Consider the following 27,630-nt stretch of genomic DNA (forward strand, 5'->3'; position numbering starts at 1 on the left):
TCCATGGCATGTGTATGAAGAGTGCTTTACTCCAAGTACAGGTTGACTTGTGTTACTGGCTCTGAGGCTGCTTACATATATGTAGACATGGTTGCAAATGGCCTTGGTGGTTTGCATATGTCTGATTTCTAGTCATAGTCAGCCTTACAGGAGGTTATGTGTGAACCTACATGCTTGCTCAGATGGAGGTGCACTTGCTTCCAAGTTGTGGTCTGAATGTATGTTTCACTGTACAGCTACTATAGCAACCTATTATGTGCTTTGTTTCTTGGTGGTGTTCACCAAGGTTGATTACTCTATTGTTGGTGGAGGATAGTTGTACAGGTAAGGTACTGCTGATTCCATCTAGCTATAGTGGATATGAAGTGCACACACTCCTATTACAATGCATGGTACTTGTACAATTAGAACATGACACAAAAAAGCACATGTCAACACAATCCCCACCTGTGATGTGTCCTATAGTCTGCTCAGTTCAGTAGGGAATATAACAACCTGTTCTGTGGAAACATATAGGTTCATAAGTTCATAGGTGTGTACTAGGCTAATGGCTCTGGAGCTTTTACAAGCCTAGCCCATGATATTACCCTGGCACCATGCCACCCGACCTTAGTTCCCAGTGCCTCTGTCGAGTAAAGCCACTGTAATGATCCCTGTGGTGAATTTTCTATTTCTCATCCACTCATCAAGATTTCTCTTGAAGAGGGCTCGTGAGGTGCTCTGCTTGACATGTATGGGAAGTGTATTCCATAGCATGAACAGTGTCTGGGTTATGAACCTGTCCCTCCAGCATATGGGAAGTAATACTCAGTACAGTAAGCCAGTTGAATGTGTGTGCACACGCTTACACTGGTATGTTGTGTAAACACCTGCTGAGATAATTACAGCATCCATTTGTCTTTGTTTGTACTCTAACGTCATATCACATCTTTACTTGGCAATGGTTGCTCACCATCCATGAAACAGTTTTGTTTCTTTTTAAATAGAATTTTACAGGTTATGGGTCACATTTTGAGGTGAGAAACATTTTGATATGACTTCCTGTGGTCTAATTGGCATACAGAACACAGACCTGGCATTCCAACAGGGGTGTGTACACTTTGATATCCAATGCATATGGGTGTTGATATATATGCATACATACACATGCTCAGGGGATACCTGGTACACATTTGTGTTCTATTTCATTATGGCACACTGTATTTACAGTCTTGCAGCTCAATCATATGTCTCAACTTGTTATACAAGGACTTCTGGTCATTGGTCCACCTCAATGGGTGACAAAACAGGGAAATCAATTTTGATAACGTATCAATATAGCTGCCATAACACAAGTATATGTGTAAGTGATTACAGATATCTCTCACAACTGTGAAGTTTGTCCAGAAGAACACTGTACATTTGAATGTTATTAATTCAATACATCATATGCAGTTTAACACACACATCTGCAACAGTGCTTTACTATGCTCATGCCCTATATAGGTATCCTAGATTTACAATACAAACATGTAGAATACTCATATTCACAAGTAACATATGGATATGGGCAATATCCCATTAACTGGCCTAGCAGTGGCACAGATATGACTGTTTGACACACACTCTAGTGGTTGCCATATGTGAGCTGTCCTTTCCCAGGGTGTGTCAGGCTCCTCAGCTGTGACCCAACCTATCCACCTCTTAGAGCATCACATGTGGACAAAGCCTAACATTAGGGGATATATAGGGACAGATCGTAGATATGCCTATTACAAACATATGAAGTTTGTGCATGATACATTTCACATCACCATGACTGTTCTGAAGGCAGTAGGGTCTAAATCTCATGTGTCTGTCATGACGCCATTACTTCCACATTCAGCTATTTGCCAGAGTAATACAGATGTTTGGAGGAACAGAACAAACACTATGATGGCTAAATCTTGACATTCTGTGCAGATCTGCACAGTTGACAGGTATGGCCCACTGCAGACAGAACCAGATGCTATGTCCATAGCATTTGTTCAGCAGGACATCATTATAGCAATTATTGATGGCACATATACATTTTTCATAATCATCTATCCCATTTTTACAGATCAATTACTACATTCAATTGCATGCGTACTTGTTGCACATACCTGGTTTACCTTCAGGTTCCTTCTGTGTACAGAATGTCTTCCTGTTTTCTACTTCGAGATTTTGTTTATTTATTTATTTTTTGGTGTGTGTGTGTATGTGTGTGTGTGTGTGTGTGTGTGTGTGTGTGTGTGTGTGTGTGTCTCTCTCTCCACTATTGGGTTCAAGCTTGTTTGAATAGGTAGAAGCATGGCTTTTGTAGGTGATTCTCATGTTCAGGTGATGGCCTCTGCACCAATTGCTGTTCCCCACTTGCTAATTGCATGTAGGCAGCTGCGTAGGTCTTCCAATAACCAATGTCATAGCAACCTACCACTATAAATGACTACATCATGTGGGCATTGTCCCTTTACCTTTCCTGTATGGAAGACATCCTTCCTATGTGTGGGCAGCAGTGTTACAGACAGCAGGTAGCTATACCTCTTACGACAGGACTTGTTGACACAGGCCAACTACATGTTTGTATAAGGTTCCAGACCTAGTGACAGTGTGTGAGTATTGCTGTTATAAGCATTGAATATTGCTAGTTTTACATGGTGTGTGTGTACATGCTAGTTTTGCATGGACTGCAGTCTGTCTGCATATGTCTCCACTGTTGGCCTATCCACATGATGGCCAGAGGATTGGCTGTTATGTTTTGTCTGTTCCCCATACAGGTCATGTCCCTGACATATCAGTGGCATTCTCTCTGATGATTGCTATCAATACATGGCAACATCCATTTGTGTTTCTGACTTCATATTCCTGAGTACGGATATGTTGCAACCAATCCTGTAATACTAGTAACCTTCACAGTGTATAACAGCAATATTTCAAATATGGCCCTGTGTTTTAGCCACTGTCCTCCACCTATATACCAGGATTTGTCCAGATGTCATGCAGTAAGAGGTTGATAGGTAATGGTCCATCATTATTTAGTGCTGAAATTGTTGCTACCATTCCAGTGATGTTGTGGACTCACACACGGGTTGTGAGGTAGGGTCCATATATAGGAGGGCTACAGCTGGACAAGACATGTGACTTTGTAAGGTCTGGAGATCAGTGTATGGAGAACACTGTTATATGCCCTTGTAAGACATTTGATGGGGGAGGAGTATTAAATGTTTTTAACATAGGCTGTTACAACATATCATGGGATCAGTAATAAGAAATATTAAGGTATATGGCTGTAGATTATTATATGTTTCATCACAGGAACAGTGGTGGGCTAGAGCTTACTGTCTTGCACACAGATCTTTTTGTCAGTGTGATAGTGATGTTTTAAGTTAATCATTATGTAACAGATACATATAAATATATATATATATATATATATATATATATATATATATATATATATATATATATATATATATATATATAAATGTGTGTGTGTGTGTATGTGTGTGTATGCATCATTAGACTGTTTAGTGCTTCCACATTGTACATTCCCTATGGTAGACTGACTGTTCTGCATGATATGTTAGAGAAATCATCTCACCGTCTTACAGCTCAGGTGGCTTACTGGTAACGTGTTGCTTTGTTGTGCAGGGTCCTGGATTCAAGACTTGCCAGTGCCGGTTATTTTGATGCAAGGCAGAACAGTTCAGCTGTGGAGGAAGGGATAATGGCAATAATTACAAGAGATCCCTATTTTGGGCCCCTTTACCCCCATTTAAAGTGCCTTTGGTCAGATGTTTTACAGTGAGAGGTTCAGAGTGTAGATCTCATGTCCGAATGCAATGCATAGAGACATGTATGTCTATATATATATATATATATATATATATATATATATATATATATATATAGATATATATATATAAACACACACACACACACACACACACACACACACACACACACACACACACACACACACACACACACACACACACACACACACACACACACACACTCACACACATATACATATATAAATAAATTTTCCCTACTGTTGAATGACTGTGCTGCATGATATGTTTGAGAAAACATCACACATTTCTACAGCTCAAATGACTTAGTGGTAACTTGCTGTGCCGCTGGTGTGCAGGGTTCAAGACTTGCAAGGGCTGATTATTTTTCTTGCTGGGCAGAATAAGGGCCATTGGATACAGAGTGATTAAAGCACTTTTTAGCAGTTGTAAGTGGGTTTGTGCGGGTTTGCACGGTGGTAAGCAATGCTAACTTCTGGTTAAATATGCTTACAGACAGCCTGAAAAGTGCTTAATCTGTGTAGGCATTGCTTAGCATCATAAAAACAGGCTTAATCCCACTTACTACTGTTTAAAAGTTTTTATCCTACTTACCCCTGTGCTAATTTCTTTAAAAGAAAAGAAAAACGGGGTGATAGGAAAGTGGTGAAAAAAGGGCACAAAGATGGAAATGCAATAGGGAAAGTAACTAGGGATGTGCAGGATGGGTGTAGGGAAGGTCCATAGCTGTCCATTTCTTCTACAGCAACAACTGTGCATATATACTGAATTTGGAGGTATATGCGGTAGCGTTGTCGCCTCACAGTTAGACGTTGCCCGTTCGATTCTCAGTTAGAGCATCTTCTGTATGGTGATATGTGTAAATGGGCGTTCCCTCATTGAAGGTCGTGCATTAGGCCCGGCAAGCCAACACATAAAAATATACTGCCAATCATTAGCAGACCGGAGTTCCGCTGTGGTGACCCCTAACCGGGAAAAGCCGAAAAACACAACATTTGGACCCTCAAACCCCTGAGATAGGGATGAGGGCAACAGTAATGTGTCATGAAGCCAATTAGACCAGATTACGTGTCCATTGGACATGTGTGCAAAATGGACAGCTATGTATGGGGCGAGATTTTCTGGGGGGGAACAGATTGCACTTTTTTTTTAAGGTGAGAGTGGGATGTTGGGGAAGGATAGTAGTTATATTTTGGGAGGTAGGTTGGGTAGGAAGACAGACAAGACAGACAAGACAGCATACAGGGGCGATATATGACACATGTGGGGGTAAACACCTTGGATGGGGAGGGGTGTTTGGAAATCGAAAGTGCATGATCCACCAAATGGAAACAATGGGACAGAGGTCCCCACTCATGGGCCGTCACCACTGCACCTTCACGGCCCTGAAGGTGGCTGTGCAGGAGGGGCAGGGTGACCCCCCTAATTGTACCACGTGGCCCTCAAGCTGGCATAGCAATCTCCAAACTCCCTTCAGAGCTCGCTTCACACCAATCCCCAGACCTGACTTCGGGTGACAGTTATTTGTCAAGACTGTTACATGTTCTACATGGGTAAACAGAGAGATCCCTAAGTAAAAGAATATATGAACATTTACATGCTATTGAGAAACATCAATACTAACAACGTGCTATACAAAAATACACTCTCTTGTGGGGTAAGGCAAGGATTTTGTTTTGGTATCTTGGAAATTATTAAGAAAGTTATTAGAGGGGGGGACTGGTCTAATAACATATATAGAAGTGAGTATAGATTGCAGCTTTTGTTAAATGCCACCCACCCTCCAGGTCTGAATGACCATGTTTCCATTGCACCTATACTTAAAGAAAGAGCAACTAAACTATGAACTGTGAAAGTTTTTATAGAAAGTTTTTTGAATAACATATGCTTTTTTTTGTATTTTCATTAAAACTTATTTAATATTCATTAATAACAATTATATTCATTTAAAATGGTAACAAGTAATATATTGTGATTTTAGAATGACTACTTGAATGTTTTAAAGTTCATGAACACTTTTATTGGAAATTGAATTACTTAAGTACTTAATTGCAGTTAATTCATTCAAGGATAAAAGCACTTTGTGACTGGATGTTAACTGTTTTGATAAAGTCCTGTAGTGTGGCAGATGAAAGCACTTGCCTTATTTTGTGGCTGTGAATAAACAGAATAATTCTACTTTGGACTCTTCTTTTGGTATCAGGTCTGGTTCCACAAGGTGTGTTGATTTCTACAGTTTTTGTTTCTCCTCAGAGAACACTTTTTTCTATGTTTAAATTATGCCTTATGAAGTTAGTGAAAGGTTCTATTGCAAGTGCAAATAATAAAGGGGATAGTAGACATCCTTGTTTTGTTCCATTTAAAATTTTAAATGGACTAGATATGAAAGTGACAATTTTTGCATAAGATATTGAGTTAACATAAATCGTATTAATTAGTTCTATGAATTCATTAAAAAAAGTTATATTCTTTCAATGATCTAAACAGATAGGACCAGTTTATTGAATCAAATGCTTTGCTTATGTCTAGGCTTATTATAGATAATTTATTCTTGTTTATATTCACAATGTCAATCAAAGAAAATAATCTAAATAAATTGTCATGTGATTTCCTTTTAATTTTAAAGCCTGTTTGATCTTCTTTTATTAAGCAAGCAAATATTGAGTTTAATCTCAAAAGAGATACAGGGCGATAAGATGAGCAAGAAACCAGACCATAGTTTGATTTTAATCTGGGGGGAAATAAGGGAATATTTCCAAGAGGGAGGTAAATTAGATGTATTCTTAACTTCTTCAAATGTGTTTAGCAAGATGTTTAGACTGTTATCAGGCATCAGTTTGTACAGTTCTGGAATTGTCCCATCTAGTCCTGGTGCTTTTTAAGTTTTATATTTCTGATTTATTCTTTTAAATTTTTACAGGAAAAAGGTTTATCTATTCTAAGAATTTATTCTTTTGGTAGTTTTTGTTGTATATTATCTTTTAAAAACCCATCTAAAAGATTATTGCTGCTTAAAATTGGTTTTGATTTGTTAATTTCATCATAATAATTTCTAAATCATTTTAATTTGTCATTCAGGTCTGTAAATATCTTTGTTTTATCAAACCTCAGAGAATCTACAAAAATGAAATAACAGAATGCAAGACACACCAACCAAATGGCTTACAAAAGTCATAACATTTTAAAGGCAAATGCACCGTAAAACATGTATAATATAATAGAAAATGAAAATGAAAAGAAAAATGGAACTGATGTGACCTCAAATCTTTGCATTTGTAAAATACGTTTTATTATAAAACTGTTCTAGAATGTAATGAAAGCAAATGGCAAATTTTCATGGAGGCCGTCCATGATTATGGGTTCAATGAGATTATTAGTATAAAATGTTTTTTTACAAATGTAAATATTTTAGGTCACATTAGTTGTTCCATTTTTATTTTCATTTTCATTTTCTATTATATTATACATTTTTACGGTGCATTTGCCTTTAAAATGTTTTGACTTTTATATGTATTTATTAAATAATTTTTCTTATGTATTATTGGTGTACTCAGTCATGTGTTTATTTTATTCTGTATATAAGGGTGGTTTGAGGTGTGTTTTACATTTCCTGATGAAGTCTGTTGTGTATTAAAGCAAATGAAAGTGTTAAATTGGAGTCTGGCTCTTTTTTGCCATTTGGTTGGCGTGTCTTGCATTCTGTTATATCTTTGTTTTATCTCTATCTTTATATATACTTTCTTTAATGTGGTTACTATTGTCCATGCATTTTGATCTAATTATTATTTCTATGTAAGGCTTTGGGTTTTATCAAGTATGGTTGTAATTTAATTTTCTCTAAGTTAATAGAAATCTTGTGTCAAAGTATATCTATATATTTCTTGTTTAGATTTTTTAACTGAATATTTACATTTATATCATTAGGTTTTATAGTCAGTTTTAGTTTGTCAACTTCCATTTGGAGGTTTGTTAATTCCTTATCCCATTCTTTTCTTTTTACTGTATACCAGTTTTTAATCTTGTCATACAAAATTACTTTCAGTGTATCACAAAAAGTAGAATCAGAAACTTTTCCATTATTGTTAAGGGTTATGATTTGATTTATTTCTTCAAGTACCATTCCTGAAAGTATTTTAGTTTTGTAATATAAACATGTATTTGTTGGCAATGAATTAAGTTGCTTCAGCTTATTGTTAATTGAAACATTATAGCATTGTGGTCAGACAGTGGACATGAGACAATCAATACCTACACTATCTTAGAAGGTATCTAATTTGAGACAAAAACTTTGTTTATATTCATTTGAGTTCCAAATCTATATGACTAATGTGTGAACTTCAAATAATTTGATAGTTTAAGGTTAGATATAGCTCTCAGATTCATAGAATTTATGTAATTATTCAAGTGTTTTGCTACTGAGGAAATTTTCTTGTATTTTATTATTTGTAGTTTCATTGACAGATAATATGCAATTAAAGTCTCCAGCAAATAATAATTCACCCTTAGAGTATGCTGTGATAATGTCTAGGTGCTTTTAACAGTAGTCACACCCATACCTGATATCCAGTATGCATTTATGACAGTGTAGTATTTTTCACTAATGGCATTACTACTATGCCCAACATTCCATTTTATCTGAGTATGTAACTATAATTTTAGGTGTTCCTAATGTTTTTCTCTATGATGTAAAAATACCTCTTCTTTTAGATTTGAACTGAGATCCCCTTAAAACAATATAATCTCTTAATAGGAGACTATTAACAACTTCAAATACTAAATGCATTTCTTGTAGGAAAACAATATCAGATTTGTGTAGTGCTAAGTATTTGTTTAGACTTCATCTCTTTATCAGATTGTTCAATCCATTAACATTCAAGGGAATAAACTTTAAAAAATACACTGTTTAGTGTATAATATTCAGAGTCTGTTTCTTGTGAATACTGAATGATAAATTTAAATATAATAATATAAGTACTTGTTATCAACTAGAAAATAATAAAATAAAGAAACCATAAAATGAACATTTACACCCCTCAACATGGAACATAACATTCCAGGCTTAATGAATTTTCCATTCAAGCCTCTTCCTAACCAGGCCATATCAAAAACAAACACTATTTTGGTACTACTTCTATCATATAAACATCTAAATACTTAATAGATATTATATGTGAATAAAGACAAATCATTTGCCTGGGGAGATAAATATTAAGTGATAGGCTTACTGTATAAGAAAGTTTCATTCAAGGATAAGGTGCTAACTACAATTCAAATAGTCACTTACTGTATCTCTATACTATATGAAAGTAGAATAAAAAATTTTATATATTAAGAAAATTTAACCTAACATCACATAAATATTAAGTGATAGGCTGACTGTATAAGACAATTTCATTCATGGATAAGGTGGTAATTACCAGTCAATATAAAATATAAATAATTAAGAATTCAACATAGCTTTATATGTTTCTAGCTAAAGATTATAAGCCTTTGAAATAACACCATTGTAATGTGTAATACTAATGGATTTCTACCCTCTCCTATTATATTAACTTGTGTGATATTATTAATAAGAATATTTGTTACTCAGCAGAAAAATAATCATGACAACATCACATAGCTATCAGTTAAATAACCATTCATCATAACTTTTTACAAAATAAAAATGTAGTAAACATTTTTATATATAGAAAATTTAATCTAATGGCGCACATAACATAACTGTTATATTATATTGCATATGTATTACTTTTTGTCGGTGAAAATACAGTGTTATCACTTATCTATATCTAGCTTATTTTTTATAATACAACTTTACAAAATTAGCTTAATAGCATGTAAAAGAGTGAACTAATATGAATTAAATGTCTGAGTGCTGTGATTGGCTGCAGCTTTAACTGGTTTGCCACTGTGCTATGTTATAAAGTAGATGTCACAAGCATTACATAATTCAAACACAGCTATCTATGACATTTCTTGTACTTTATTTATTATTACAGACTTTATTTACAAAGAAGTATTAGAACCAGGTTTAATGTTATAACTGCAGCATATGGCTAAATACCTACAAATGGTGCTGCAATAAAATTTGTCCTTCTATGCTTAACCTTATAAAGGTTCCACCTATTAATTTAAAATAACAATGATTCAATTAATTAAAATAACATTTATCTTAGAAAAAAGAAACATTTATTACAATATTCTGGCAGTTAGAAACACAATTTCTTTTAAAAGAATGCTATGACAGTCCGTTTTGATTTTGTCTTCCTGTTCTGTGTACTTCCCACTTTCCAGAGGTTGGAAGTTGCACCGCACTTCCTTTTGAACATGCAAGCATTTTCCAGTAAAGATGGAGTGCTTGTTACAGTTATATATGTGTGAGCTGTGCACAAAATATGTCCTAGAAGCATTGTAAGTATTCTAAGCAGGAAAAAACAAATTGAAATGAAAGCTTTAGTTCAAACAGCTTGCAGATGCTTTTAAAAAGCTGTAATTTAGTCAAAAAGCCATTTTTAGAAGTCAAATTATTAGCTAAAGCAAAAACAAATGGCTGATGTGTCTTTTAAGCATTAAGTTAAGCCTATTTATAAAGAATACAGCATTAAATTGTAGCTGTTGACCTTTCCAATATTCAAAATGAACTATACTTAATAAAAAAAAAAAAACACTTTAAAATTATGAGAAACACTTAAGCATATGCATGATTATATTAACCAGCATTTTTTAAACATAAAACACCCATTTCAGTAATTAAAAGGTTAGTATCTATGCTGCTATGTTGTTGAACTTGTTTTATATATGGCATTATGTATGTAAAAAACTTAAAAAAATAGTGTAACTGAACTACTTTAGTAATAATTCATAAAGATTAAGATAAAAGCATTTAGTTGCAAGATACTATTGCTATAATTGTTATTTAATACTGTAATGGTATAAGACTATTATTATTTTTTAATTAAGGAATGAAAAAGTAAAAAAGATAACCTTTTGTTGATTTTCTATATGAGTGGAAAAGCAACATCAATTTTAGTAACTAACTTACATTGTTAGTAAGATATTTATTTATCCTTAGACTTTTTCTTTCTTGTCTTTGACAGTCCAGTCACATTTTGTTGCTTGTCTCTTTAATGATATGGTGGTATCCATAGCTTCAGAAGAAGATAAAATGTTTTTCTTTTGGAATTAAGACTGGGTATCTTCTAGATTATGAAAGGTTTTTGTTCCTTCCGGTAGAAAAAGTCTAACCCCATGATTTAATAAACTCCATGTAGGTAGCATGTAGAGCCTACATGGAATGTATCCATGTACACAGCCATGGTCCCCCCTCATTAGTGTGCCAAGGGAGAGCTGAGGAACATGGATGTGGAATCATTGTTGTCTGTTTTTTTTTTTTAAATGCATGTTTGCTTGGCACAGCATGGAGCACAGCAAAGCCAAGCTGTACTTACATGTAGACAGCTGACACCTGCCAGACATCTAAAAACAGAAACCAGAGGTAATTAATAAACATAATGATATTTTATATGTTTTTTTTTTTGTTTAGCATTTGCACGGAGCATAGCTAAGCTGAGCGGAGCTCATACATACATGGCAGACACCTTCCAGACATCTAAAAATAAAAACTAGATGTAATTAATTAATTATTTATTGGCATGATTAAGTGTGTTTGCATGGTGCTGTGCAGTGTTCAGCACTGCTAACAGGTAGCTCAGTGGTATAAGTGAAGATATACTGAATTTCTTAATATCGACATAGCATAATGGGTAGAGTTATGGCTGTATGTGCAGTACGTCCAGGTTTTGAATACATGGACGTCAGGCAGTGTCTGTATTTTTGTTGCACACATTATGGATAAAATTTTAAAATATGTCTCCTCTGCAGCCTGTACAACTGTGCTTAAATCTGCTAAGCATTCATAAACATGGCGATGGCTGCCAATGGTTGTGCAGTGCTCAGCTTCACTAAAACCATGAATGTGCATGTCTGTGCATTGCTCAGCTCTGCTTAGCTGGTTTGCATGCTACTAAGCAACTCGGTGCTTTTTTGAATGTTGTTCTATGATGTTGAAGGGTGGGAAAACAGCCTATATAAAGAACACTGGGTGGGAATTCTGCAGAATCCATTGGAGTTCAATCATCTGTCGATATGGCTGGTAGTGTTGGAGATGGAGTACACTTTCGAGTGAAAGGTGGGACATTCAAGAGTCCTGGATCATGGTTGGGCTCCTTGTCAAAAACCATGAAGATAGGCTGCTGCAGGGTGGTTTCCAGGGCTTGGAGTGTAAGACGGAGGCCTGTGACTGGCTAGTCAGTGAACTCCCTAGTGTTACTGGTATTTCCTGCACAGGTGGGCATTGTAATCACCACCATGACATCCTGAAAATATGAAAGAAGAGAACCTTGGACTCCTGTGTCCAAGAAGAGAGGCAAGGGAATGCCCTATAAGTATGTAATACTTTTTCCTCTGTTTTACCAATATGCAATCTGAATGTCTGCAAAACTGGCATGCATAATAGTGTATTTCTCTCCCAACAGCTGCAGCTGTGAGGGCTCACAATGTTGAGTCTCACTCATGCATGGCGCCTGACCAGATTGTGCTGTGATCATGGTGTGTATGGATGTATTATGCCAACTGTAGTGAAATAAGCAAGAAAGAGTAAAGCATTAACTGCAATAAAGTGTATACAATAAAGTTTGTAGTATAATAACATTGGAATTAGAGCTTCTGGTGTCATTCAAAGGGGATCCAGTATCTGTCTGCCTGGAAAGACATGATCAACAAACCACGATGCTTTGCCAGAGATGGTCTGTACCTGTCACCCCTGGGGTTCAGGTTACTGACTATAGCTCTTGCCACCCCTATAGTGTCTTTTATAGGCAAGGTTCAAAGGACAAAACCAGCACTGTAACAGATACAAGCATGCAAAATCTGAAGGTAATGCTACTCAATGCTAGAAGTCTAAACCTCAAAATGCACTCTCTCTCAAGGCACTCCTAAAAATGGAGAACACTGATATCTGTGCATTAACTGTGACTTGGTTCAAGGCTCCAGACAGTACCCCTGCAATACCAGGCTACAACTCTTACCACACTTTTTGGCCACAAAACCAAGACCGAAACACTAAAGGTGGAGGATTGTCCATATTCACCATGGAAATTCACACCTCCTAGCTAGTTACCCAACAAAATGCATCTGAAATTCTCCAGGTGCAATTAATACTAGGTAAGACAGCAATCCAAATTCTAGCTTGCTACAGATCCCCTATCATGCCCCAAGATTCTCACTACACCTTTCTAAACATACTGGGAAATATTAAGATATAACCAAACACCCTAATACTGTGTGATTTCAACTACCCTGCCATTAACTGGGAAAACTACTCGAGTACCAACTCCTTTTTCCAATGGTTCTTGGAATGCATAAATTCCAATGCCCTGGATCAACTAATCCATTGTCCCACCAGGGGCTCCAATATCCTAGATCTGGTCATTACCAACATAGGAGATAGATGCTCCACACCAGTGGTCACCCCCTCATTGGTCAGGTCTGATCATAAGCAAATCTCCCTTGACATCCACATCCCACCCCCACCCCCCGGTAAGGAAACCTCCTTAAAAACTTCTCCAAAGCAAACTTCATGCTACTGAAGTCAGAAGTGACAAACTTTATGACACCCATGCAGACGGGATCTGAAAGTTCGACTGCAGAATCCTACACTAAGGCACTGTATGAGCACATCCACTTGTGCATAAATCGTGCCATCCCAAATAGAACCAAGATGCTCTCCTCCAAAAAAAGGGAACCAATCTGGTGTCCCCAGCTATAAACAAACTATACAACAGAAGAATGAAACTGTTGCTAAAAAGAGGAAAATCTCAGGATGCAAAAAACTCCCTCACCAGCCTCAGTAAGAAGCTGAGATCCCTCATAAAATCCTCAAAAGCTAGTTACAAAAATAAAATTGCCAAAGATTCCAAAGACAACCACAAGGCATTCTATAGTTATGTCAAGAATCTAAATGGCAATGCTCAGATCTGCTCTGAGCTTCAACTGAATAGCATTAAATATACTGATCCCAAGGATGCTGCCAATATCCTGGCAGATCGATTAAGTGCCAACTTCACACCCCTCTCACCCCCGAAAGGGCCCATCTCAATACCAAAAGATTGCCAAATTCTGGTAATCATGGCCACACAGGTAGAAACTGCACTCTCCAAAGCTAAGAATACAGCATCCATGGAACCAGATGACATCCCAGGCTGTGTACTACATGAACTACAAAATGAACTGGCCCCTCACCTAAGTGTCATATTTAATCATAGCCTCACCTCAAGCTTCATACCCACTGAGTGGCGCACAGCTACTTTTACCCCACTCCACAAGGGGGATCCACTTTGGATCCTGGGAACTACCGTCCCATCAGTCTGACGAGCCTGATCTGCAAGGGCATGGAATGCATTATCATGGAACATTTAAACAGACATTGGCAACCTTCAAACACTGGACCCCACCCAGTTTGGGTTTGTGAAGGGCCGATCTTGTCTCCTTAACCTGACTGACTTCTTCAAATCAGTCTCCAGAGCTGTGGATGAGGGTAAGGCGGTCCACACAGCCTATCTGGACCTTGCCAAGGCCTTCAACACCAGCCTCCACTCTGGAATCATAGATAAACTTACTAAGCTGGGTATAAATCCTTACATCACTTGATGGGTTGCCAACTGGCTTATTACTGACAGAACCCAGACTGGAAAAGTAGCCAACTCCAAATCCAGCTCCATACAAGTGACAAGTGGATTACCTCAGGGTTCAGTCCTGGGATCACTCTTGTTTGGCATCTACTTCTCTGAAGTACAGGCCAACATTAAGGGACTCTGGCTAACAAAGTTTGCAGATGACTGCAAACTGGGGGCCATTATTGAATCCCCAAATGATGTGGATATTCTACAAAAGGGCCTTACAGAAACAGATGCCTGGTGCCAGAACCATGGGCTCAAGCTTAATGCCAAGAAATGTATATTTATCCCCTCTGGATAAAAACATGTACCCATGAATTACCACATAAGTGGCAGCACACTAAATATCGAAAGTGTGATGAGAGACTTAGGGACACAGGTGGACAGTGGTCTCACTTTCGATAACTACATTGCCACAACAGTCAGGAAGTCCTTCTATGTGGCACATCTCATCACTAAAGACTTTTCATCCAGAAAAAAGGAGATCATTGTCCCACTGTACTCATCCCTCATTAGACCCATTATAGAGTATAATGCCCTGTTTGGTATGTACCTCACAAGACATCTGCAACAGCTGGAAAGGACACAGAAATACCTCACTAAAAGAATCACAGGTCTAAAGCAGATGCCATATGCTGACCGTCTAAAAAAACTCCAGCTATACTCTGTGGCATATCGTCTACGCAGAGGTGATCTCTGCTTAACATACAAGGCCATGTCAAACCCTGAGCTGTTGGACTTGCTCCACTTAAAGAAATCCCAATCCCTCAGAGCCACATGCTCCAGGGATCTAAACCTTGTCATCACAATGAACAAAACATGCTGGAGGGATAGGTTCCTGACCCAGAGACTCCCCATACTCTGGAATAGACTGTCCATACATGTCAAGCAGAGCACCTCCTTGGCCCTCTTCAAAAGGAACCTTGATGATTGGATGTGAGATTGGAACTTCACCCCAGGGATCATGTCAGCTGCCCTGCTAGACAGGGGTCTAGAGAAGTAAATATTGTGGGAAGAAATATCCAGGGAATTGTTATGGCTAGGCTTGTATAGGCCCTAGGGCCTATAGCCTAGTACCAATCTATGAACCTAGTGCAATAAAGTTGGAATTATAGCTGTAGTGCAATAAATGAGTAATAATAACTATAGTTCAATAAAAACAAGAAACAATACCAATAACAGCAAGGAAAATGGTGTACATCAGAATTGTTTTGTCATAAACATTGCAGTAGAGCTGTATGCATTGAGTCTGTAAATAAAGGTCATTGCAGTCAAGTATAGCATTGTAATAGCTGTTGAATGCAAATCTAATGGCTACAAACTGTATTGCTTAACCCATAGTATTGTTCACGGCTTTCTCTAGGCCAATACTGGTCACATAATGCTCTATCTTCCACAGACATCAGGTAATAAAGGTATATGGATGAGGTAGCCTATTCCATGGACAGATATTATGTGGACTTCACAGATATTGCAAACCATTAACAATAAAATCTGTTCACCTGTATTGTTGAAAGTGAAATAAATGTATTATTATGTAGTAATACATGAAGTATGGTTGTATATCATGTATGTGTGCTCTATTGGCACTGCAGTCTAATAAAACACTGTAACAGTACTGGAATGCTAGAGGAAAGTCCTGTAACTTGTATTGCACAATTCATAATATGTTGCCAGGTAGTCTCCAGGCAAGTATCAAGCACTGTGTAGTCAGCAGTACCTCAGTCTGTTAAATTCCTTGTGCACTCTACATTTTGCCACACACAGTCCTGGGTTTGAATCCAGTGCTATGTAGCACTACATTTTCAGTATCAGTCACAAAATGTTCAGAATTTCTGTCTCCACAAGAACACAAAAATGTGATTGGTGAGTTAGCCCATATTATGCACAGATATTCTGTTATGGTCTCACAGAATGTTACACTCAATAGCAAGAATGTCTGCATCAGCAATGTTGATTTAGAAATAAAACTGTGTAATCCCAGTATGACTGTATCTCTTGCTTTTCCGTACTATTCTGCTCCAGTCAATTATTAAATTCATGTAGATGTCCTCTGCAGTCACAGCTAGTGAGGTCTTCTCCCATGCCCACCAATTAAGCCATGATGGCTGTCTAGTTCAATTACTGTACACCAAAATGCCTCTCAAGTGTCATGATTTTTCATAATGTAATTAGAACTGACTAATCTATCTGTCACATGTTTACCAGATAATTTATTACCTGGAATGCTGTTTACAGAACACCCTGATAGTTATATAAATCCACATTATGTGAAATCGTTCTCAGTAGTTCTATACCTGCATTTGTTAGGGCTTGTCCCTTATTGTCTCATGCTATCAGTTTGAGAGGTACGTATGTGCTACAACAGCAGGAGAGTTGTAGTCACTATAAACACTACTGTGAGTAGACACCTGTAGAAGTATGTATGACCATTGTTGTCAGGGATATCATCTGCAATGTCACTGATGGAATAGTTTTCTCTCTCTCCCCACCCTTATTTTAATTTATTCATTATTGCAATGTATTATTATGATTTAATATTAACATATTTTGTTTAACTATATTTGGGAAGCGTCATTGATTATTGTTATGTTTTATTATAATTTACTATTAACATATTTTGTTCAACTATATATTTGAAAATGTGTTTGATCATTTTTTTGTTTTATAATGATTTAATATTAACATATTTTGTTACACTAACTATATTTTGGAAAATGTGGTTGATTATTGTTATGTTTTATTATGATTCAATATTAACATATTTTGTTAACTAATTGTTTTGTTGGCCATATGGTTTACTTCAAACTGGCATGCTGTTACCATACTGACTATTATGTTACATTATGTTATGTTGCACATAATATACATTAATATGTATTTGTATTAATAAATATGATGTTCCATTTTCTTAATGCTAACAATGGTTTGGTTGTTACTAACCATAACATATTGCTTTACCTCATGTACCACAGCACGTCAAGGTAGGCTGGTTCTGGTTAATCCCCCTACCTTGCTTTAACCAGCCATGGCACCGGGTCCAGCACATCTGGGACACAGACCAGTGGTGCTCCCTCTGCTGACCCTGCACTACCTGTGACATCGGGTATTACCTCCCTTGGGCCCTAGGAGACAGGGCCCAGTCCCCCTCTGAGAGTGATGGCAGACGGAGTATGGTCACCCTGTCCTGGTGCTCAGGATAGTCTACCATGGCTATGACCAATGCCTGTACCAGATTGAGGGAATGCTGGACACCCTGGTGGGGAAGCATAGCCCTGGTGCCCAGCCGCCAGCACAGCCACCCTCGGGGCAGTGAAGGAACAGTACCGACAGTCCCATGGGTGGGGATGTGAGTCCTGCTGCTGTCTGGAGGCACATGGGACTCAGATTCCACAACACCTTCCCTGTCAAAGATGTTCACCCCCTCATGTGTCACACACTGCCCCTGTCTGTTGTCTTATCTGTTTGCAAATGCATCCTCACCTACCCAACTTACCCCCCCACAAGTACGTATGTCCCTTCCCTAACATTCCATTCTCACCTTAAAAAAATGGCACTGTGCCCCCTAAAAAATATTGTCCCATACATAGCTCTCTACTTTGCACGTGTCCACTGGACACATGTAATTTGGTCCAACTGGCCTGACAATGCAGTTATTTTGTCCTCACCCCTCTTTCTGAGGATTGAAAATCCAAAATCATGTACAAATCTGTCAAAGTGCACAGTCGTTACTTTACAAGAAATGGATAGCTATGGTTCTTCCCTACACCCTCCCCGCCTTTCAATATGTTTTCCCCTGCTTGCCCCTATTTCCTCACTTTTCTATTTCCCCGTTTTTCTTTTCTTTATATTTTTTAGCGAGGACCTGCATGGTGTGCAGCATTGTGCAGCTTCACTTAGCTCAGCTAAATAGAGCTATAATGAGTATAATTGTTTTTAACATTGTAAGTCACATGTACAAAATAAACATGTCTGCCATGTTTCTATCCCAAGCCCATCACACCTGCAGCAGACTACATTAACCCACCATGCCATACAACTCTTAATTAACACAGCTGGTTTAAAAAAAGAACATAGTAACTGCCAATTAGAGTCATTAGGCATGTTTCAATGGAGCTGCACGATGAGCCAGCTGCACAAATTGGAATAAACAGTAATGGAAAAAATTGGAGTGTACCTTGGATTCTGGTGCAATAGTACACTACTAGACAGCCAAACACATGATTATGGATGTATCTGAGGCCTGTGATAGGAGGTAAATTTGCCCTTGTATCATCAGCATGTAGAAAGTCACTTGTTAAGGCATTCATGGCAAAATACATGTTCATCTGGGGCTTTGGTGTAGAAATACATCCATATAAAGCCGTGCAAATACTAATGGATGTAGAAAATGTTTGTCACAGCCTGTATGTGTACACATATCTCTTGCAAGTAAACCTGCTGTAGCAGTGACTAGGTAGCTCAGTCTTTTAAATGACTTGCATATAGTACATTTTGCCACCGATAGTCCTGGCTTCAAATCCAGTGTTGTGCTGCATTTCAATTACATTATTGTGAAGACAGTTATTAATGGATCACTAATAAACTCATTATCCACACAAAGCATTGTAAATTAAATAGCCACTTTTCAGTGCATGAAGTCACAGGCCTGCAGGTAGGGACACACTTCACATATCCATATAGCAGTACTATATGTCAACTAGTACACTGTTATTGACACAGTTGCCTAACATCCATACTTTAAACACACACCTTAATAGGAGTGTAAAGAGTACCCTCACCCTGGCACTGCCTCTACAACAAGGCTGACACAGCTGACACAAATACACCTACAGCTTGTTGCCTCAAAAGCATTCACACTCTCAGCCTATGTATACTACCTGAAGCAGCAGCTGCAGCCTGTGGTACACACAGCTCTATGTAAAGGTTTCTGCTACAGACCTACCCTCTGTGATGATGTATTTTTCTCACCCCAGTAGTGTCCATCTCAACAGCTAAAAAAGGGGCCCAGTTCTACATGAAGGCCTTATATGTTGCATCGTGCTTGCATGTCAATGGCTAATGATAGTGCAATTCAGCTCCTTTGGTTGCAATTAGCATTTCAAACCAGAGACTGGTTTAGAGGTAATCACCTGCTGATGGGGAACATGTTTAAAAGACAGCCTGCTGGCTATGAGGAACCATTCTGTATGAGACCTTGCTCACACAGAACATGCCTTTGTGAAACTTTGCCAGACACATAGTTTAACAGAAGAGTATTGCACTCTAGCAGGTATGTCACTGTTCTTTGTGTATAACAGGATTCAGATGGGAGGATAGAGGTATGGGAAATAGGGATTACAGCAGTAAGATGGTCATAGACCTGTGGTACTGACATGTCAGCGATATCATGCTGACTTACACCTACAGGGATGTATAATACTTCAGGGTGGCATTGTCTTTTGTCAGTGTGGCACAATGGTGTTGTCAGACTGTCCCCATATAGTGGTTGTTACAGCACACTATTTGTCTGGCACTGCTTCTATGGCATATTATTGTGTGGTTGGCCTTAAGGGGCACACCCCAGTCGACTGGAGTGTTGGGTGTATGATCATACAGCAGAAGCTATCATGGCATGCAGGGAAAACCACGGTAATGGTATTATCTCGGTTGCATCCACACATGTAGTATGTTGTCACCCTGTGGGTTATGACATTTGTGAGCAAGCAGCGGATAGTGCCAGCCATTTTGTCTTTGCTATATCTGTACATAGTGGATATCCATGTATCTGGTCCTGTAATGTGTTCCCCATGTGTTGTCTTTCAGGAATATTGTACCACAGATGACACTCACCATTCTTGGATACAGAGAATGAGATAATTTTGCAAGGACTAAGGCAGCATCATGACATCCTGTTGTCCAGGGAGAGACATGATAGCAAATGGCAGGCTGCCTTGTGGTCAGACCTTGCCTGTGACGTTAATGCCATGGGCCAGCAGGGCAGGACATATGAGCAAGTTTGACACCGGGCAACTAATATGATTAATGCTACAGTTTGATGGGTAGGGGATATAGTCAGGGATTGTGCTGTCCCCAGTGGAGGGTCTGCATTAGAACAACAACTCTCAGTCACTGAGGTATTCCTGGAAAACCTAGGCACACATGACAGCTCCCAGGCATGCATCACACCATACATCGTGGAGGTGGCTGCGGCAGTTTCCACAGCTGAGGAGCATGCAGGTAAGCTTACTGTGACAAGCATTGCAATACTGTAGCACTCAGTGTGTCAGGCTGTAGATACATTTATGTGGGGGTCATGTCTTTGTTCTTTCGGGGGGTGTAACCTCAGGTATACACTCATATGCAGATTGGGACTAATACAATAAGTAACACAGTAACTACTGTAAATGTGAGATATATCGCCATGTTGTGCTGCAACATGCAGTGGTACTGACATTACCCCACACTCAACTTTTCATAGATACATCAGGTAATGCCCAAGGCCATGGTCTTGCCCCTGGTTAATATGACACTTGTTTTCTTAAGAAGCAATTATAGTCTAGTACAGTTAAGGGCCAGAATAATGCCCGATGTACACGTAATTATGTGTGTAGACAGCTTAGGATGTTTTTATTTGCCAGGAAGTAGTCACAGGAGTGTAGTTCAACAAAGAGATATCCTTTGGTAGTTACAGGTAAAAGCAGATAAAGCTCCTGGTTTAAATGAGTCAAGGAATCTAAAATGCCTTTTAAAATACAACATGTTGAAGGCAGCTACTTTAGGCAGTGAAATGTGTATTTCCATATAACTGTGAAGAGAGTTTTACTGCGTTTTATAAGTTTTTTCAATTATAATGTCATACTGAGTAAGTAAAAAGTAAATATTACTGGCCATGTTTGACTTAATTTACTTTAAGTGATGGTTATAAAGGTCCTGAGTTGAATTTCACTTCTGCTCTGAGGTAGTGCATTGTGGACGAAGGTAGAAAAGGAAGTTATCTGACCACTAATCCAGTTGTGGATCTTCATTGTTATGAGACTTGGATACTTTTTGTACTCATTAGTGCAGGTATTAATGTACTGCTTTTTTCATTCTTATTTCAGGTTATCATGGGCATTGGAGTCTGTCCACTACACAACCTGATGTCAGTGTCTCCTTGGACACTGATGATGATGTTGGCCACAGTGAGGCACAGGTGGGGGTGTCAGGGGCTGAATCTGTACCAAAGATAAACATCACTCTTTTGCCCCCATTGTTACTGCACACAGTCTGTATGTCCACACATACCCCATCTCCAGAGGCCACAGATATTGGACAGTCAGAGGATGGAGACTTTGAACAGGAAAGTGTGGCAACTATGGCTCCAGTAAGTATAGACACTGGCCATAGCCAGAAAGCTGGTTCCACACTGGTGGATTGACAGGGGTTCCTGTAGTAGGCCTGCTGTCCATCCACCACCTGCTGCTGGTGTCAAATAATGGGTCACCCGGTGCATTTTTTAGGCCATCATGTAGGCACAGGCATGTTCTGAATGGAACACCAGGTGTATGCTTAGGCTTATGGATGCTGCACAGTCTGACATCTGTGACAGCCTCCACCACATTGGGGACACCCTGGATCAGTTGACTGATGCAGTGGATGGATGTTGGGCAGAGACAGTGTCTTTCATGGACTGCACATTGTCTGTGCTGGAATGTGTGGTTGCAGTTGAGAGCTGCACTTGTGGATGTAGGTTAGCAACACCATCAGCTGAGAGTCCACGTGGTCATGCACACTCACACTCCCATGATGGCAGTGCATCCAGTGCTAGAGAGGAGTGTGCTGTAAATACCATGATGTGGTGGGTCATGGGATTGTGGTCCTGGGCATTCCCCTGGGTGACATGGTCCCAGCAGACAGCAGTTGCTGTTAGGTACTAGTACCACTTCTGACATTGGGCATGGAGGTGCCAGTGCAACTCCTGGCAGAGCCAGTTCCCATGTTCGGGGATGGAGACAGTGAACTGTCAACTCTATCATGTATGTTCTACAGCTGTCCAACATACACACATGTAGGGCTAGCACTGAGCTTGACTTTCTACATGCACACACTCACAGACCACTGTCAAATGTAGGTCACCTACAGACACACACAGCATCTCTCCATGATCCATCTTACATGCTCCCTCCTGACCCACACACATGCCATCTACCATTTAGGCTAGCCTAGGCCTCCTGCATCCCCACACAACACCCTGTGCACGTGATGATACCTGTGCCACATCCCTGTCATCCTTGACACAAATGGCAGGTGTGTCACAGGCCTGTTTATGTTAATGTTACAGGAGTCTGTTGGAAAAACATATAAATACACATTGGAAATAAAGCAGCACAGGATAGCATGTCAGCACAGCAGACATATGTCTCTAGCAAGGTACAGAACTAATAACTGCATGACTCCATAGGTTCATATATGTATAACAGGCTAACAAGGACAATGCCGGCATTCAGCATACTCATGTATCACTAATCTGTGAGAAGGTCTGCTACCCTTCATAAGTGCCACCAGGGTTTTGATGGAGATGATGCGTCTACTATGTCCTGTGTCCAGTACCAACAGTTGCCCAGCAACAGTTCTTATTGTTGTGCTCTGCATACTAATGCGTAACCTGCACAGGATGTGTGTCACAGCAGATGTGTGTGTGACATGCATGGAGGGCCTGTTTCATGTAGGGTGTACTGCCTGTGTTACATACCTGTATCACCAGCATATACTATGCATACTACACTGATGTTGTTGCTGTGTAGCACAGGTGACACATGTGGTAGCCCTATCATGGATACATGGGAGGTACACAGTGGGAACTGACAACTCCCTGTATGGAACCATACAAATCCCCTCAAAGCATTTCAGAGACAGACAACACATGTATGGTCTAACATGGACTCCATAGGACATGTTCTCTACAATGTGCATAGGTGTACATTGGAACTTGCGCAGCTGCTACAGTTGTATGACATGCCTGTGCAGTGACACAGCAAAGGTACCATTGCATACAATGACAGCCGTGATGACTGCCACATTTAGTATACCAGTGCCAGTCTGGGATGTACATCCCAAACCTGTCAGTATTGGTTGTACAACAGACTCACAAACTCATGGCAACACTGAGTTAGCATGACTTCCAATCAGTGCATACAGGACACACCAAGGCACACATATAGTGCAGGTTTGCTGTATGCAAGTGTGTACACTTACCTATGTAATGGTACATACTACAGATCACAGTACGTGGTGCATGCAACACACCTCATGTCTGCTAGTACTATCATTTTAGGACATATGATGCTTGATGACATATGCAGGCCTTGTTGTGGTCAGTCCGTTGTGGGGGGCCACATCACCCACTACAAATAAAACACTGCAAAACACTACATATGTCTAGGCTACCAAGGTTATGCCATATGGAAATATACACATGGAGCATGTGGGCTGGAGTGAGATTAGAACCCCTGCCTATCCAGTCTTATACACTATAGTAGTTCCCAGTTCCTGCCCCTTCCCCTTATGTCTAGGGATCAGGTCATCAGTGCTCTCTCAAAGGCAAAAAATACAGCCTCCATGGGTTCCGATAACATCCGAGGCTGCATCCTACATGAACTCAGCCAGGAACTTACAGTACCATTTGGTGCCCTATTCAATCAAAGCCTGAGTACCAGCTTGGTCCCAGCTGAGTGAAGAACAGCCACTGTAATCCCTTTACACAAAGGTGGAGGGTTCACCAATCTTGGAAATTATAGACCCATCACCCTAACTATCCTGATCTGCAAGGCCATGAAATGGGTTATCATGGACCTCATCAACAAGGACATTGGCAGCCTCTAATCACTGGACCCTACACAGTTTGGCTTCATCACGGGGAGGTCATGTCATGTTAAATTTGGTTGACTTTTTTGAAACAGTCACAAAAGCCGTGGATGAGAGGAAGATGGTGCACACCGCCTACCTTGACCTGGCCAAAGCCCTCAACACTATTCCCCACTCGGGCATAACAGATAAACTCTCTCAACTATGAATCAATCTAGATGTTACCAGATGAATAGTTAACTGGATCATTGATAGAACCCACGTAGTCAAAATAGGGGAAGCCACCTCAGGCAGTAGACCAGTATCGAGCAGAATACCCAAGGGTTCGGTCTTAGGGCCTCTGTTATTTGGGATATACTTTTCTGAGGTGCAGGCCAAAACCAATGGGCTATGGCTGATCAAGTTTGCCATTGACTGCAAGCTGGGCACTGTCATCAATTCCCCTAGTGACATGGACATCCTCCAAGAGGGCCTCACCCAAACAAATGATTGGTGCCAGAAACATGGTCTCAAGCTGAATACCAAAAAATGCATAATCATCTACTTTGGGGAGAGTGATGTTGCCTCACATTATCACATTAACAACAACATCCTAAGCACTGAACCAGCCATGAGGGATTTGGGCACCCAGATTGATAGTAACCTGACCTTTGACCACCATGTTGCTTCCATTGTATGGAAAGCTTTCTACATGGCCCACCTCATAAGTAAGGGCATCTCATCCAGGGACAAGGAGGTCATAACATCCCTGTATTTTTCCCTTATAAGGCCCATTATTGAGTTCAATGCCCCATTCAGAATGTACCTTGCAAAACGCATGCAGCAGCTGGAGAGATCTCAGAGGTTCCTCACCAGGAGAATCCAGGGCCTCAAAAATCTACCATACACAGATAGAGTAAAAGCCTTATCCCTCTACTCAGTTTCATACAGACACCTCAAAGATGACCTCTATCTGGAATACAAGCAATCTCAGATGCTGCCTTAATGGAACTGCTGCATATCCTCAAGTCAAGTAATATTCTCTAGGTCTCATGGTTGGAATATACAGTACATCAGTCAAAGGAGATGTTAAACAATATGGTCACATGATATTTGGACTACTGTGGAGCCCAGCAGAACATGTGGTATTGTTCCCCCACTCCCAGCACAGCAGTGTTCCCTTATAACTGCTTTAACAGTAACCCAACAATGGTATATCAGCAGTCCAAGCAATCTGAGGGCAGTAACATAGAAATTGATCATACATTGTATGTTTCACTTAAAGCAGGAATAACAATAGCAGGAATAACAATATACATATGTATGCTGTTGATTGTATGATAAATGAGTCCTTTCGGTGTGTTAGCTTGTGTGGCTCAGTGGACTAGGGAAGTTAGTATGGGTGATATTGATGGTTCAAATCTGGAAGTATCTGCGTCTTTTGGATGTGAGGTATTATTATGCTGGTGTTTTTAAATACTATCAGTCTGTGTGTGGTGTAACATTATGAACCTCTGTCACATATTAATTACATCAGACAGCTGGAGAATGCCATGGACAATTTGAGTGAAGTGCGGTACTGCAGAAATAAGGACAGATGTCATTCTCTGTAACACACAAAATCCCAGACTGGAGTACAGGTAGATGTAGGCTGGAGTCACTTTATAAGTACTGACAGTCACACTGGGCATGCAAATACACTTAGTTAAACTGAGTGCAATTCTGTTGCCCCTTGATCAAAATGACCTGTAATGAATAGATATGTGTACACATACATACATGTATACATATCCACCTGTCACATTCTCTCTCTCTCTCTCACACACTCACACATACACAGAATATATATCTCTATGTATTTACAAATAAATATATACCTTCATCTCAGACTTTCCCCATATATCTACATAACACATATACATATGGGTCTATATTACATTATCGAAGTTTCAAAACTTTGAACCTGATATGGTTGACACCGTATAATCGAAGTCTTGAAACATCGAAAATGGAATAAAACATAACAACCTACAAAAATGACCCATTTGAATGGTCTAAGCCCCCCTGCACCCCTACACCCCCTGCTACTTAAATATACCAACTTTGAGATCGCACTACAATGCAGGAAAGGGAAATCTTCCCTTTCTGCACTGTACAGAGACATCCATTAAAAGATTCAAAGTTTCAAGACTTCGATCATATGGTGTTGACCATAACAGACTCAAAGTTTTTAAACTTCAATCTTCTGATATAGACACATACATATCACACGCACACACACACACACACACACACACACACACACACACACACACACACACACACACAGAGCTACATGTCTATATACATATATATATACATATATATATATATATATATATATATATATATATATATATATATATATATATATATATATATACCCCTGTTATATACGTTTGGATGTCTGTATTGTTCCGCATACCCTAATAATGGTGAGAAAAGCTGCTCTGTCACACATCTATAATGTTGTGTAAAAATCCAAAGTAAGGGCTCAACAGTACATAATGCACTTACCTACAGACCCCTGTGCCTGCTGGATGTCACCACACATACAGCAACAGATGAGCAAGTGGTGTAATGTATAATGTTGTCTATGCACACATGGACAGTGCACATTGTTCCTTCCCACAGCCTTGCCCATCTAAGTGCAAACAGCCACATATGGCCATACTGGTTACTCTAGATACATAGCTAGGGTAAATAACAGTTATCTGACTGCTAGGGTATTAGATGCAGATAACAGTATGAAGCAATATCACTCTGCAGGCCACAGATGCTGTTCAACACAAGCCTTGCTTGTTTAAACCACAAGTAGTTTGCTGGCAATTATATAAAAAGCAGACATCAGCTGTCGCAAGTGTGATAAGTACTGTGATCTATAGTGTCTAAGACTAGATAAGTAGGGAGTTATATTGAGTGTGTGTGTGTGTGTGTGTGTGTGTGTGTGTGTGTGTGTGTGTGTGTGTGTGTGTGTGTGTGTGTGTGTGTGTGTGTGTGTGTGTGTGCATGCGCTTGCTCGCATATGTGTGTGTGTGTGTGTGTGTGTGGGGGGGGTGTATATCCCCCTGCAAAACAACTGAGAATCCCTCATTGGCTATCATACTGCTGGAATGGCCCTGTAAGTTGCTGCTGGCTTCCAAACTGCCTTCTTCTACAAGGCCTGATGATATCATCTACCTTAAGACTACCAGCTGCCATTGCAATACCAGATGCAAGCCATGGCATGTGCGATAAAT

The sequence above is a fragment of the Protopterus annectens genome, chromosome 4.part1, assembly GCF_019279795.1.
Source record: "Protopterus annectens isolate FY-2018-M chromosome 4.part1, PAN1.0, whole genome shotgun sequence".
NCBI classification, from domain to species: Eukaryota; Metazoa; Chordata; order Ceratodontiformes; family Protopteridae; genus Protopterus; species Protopterus annectens.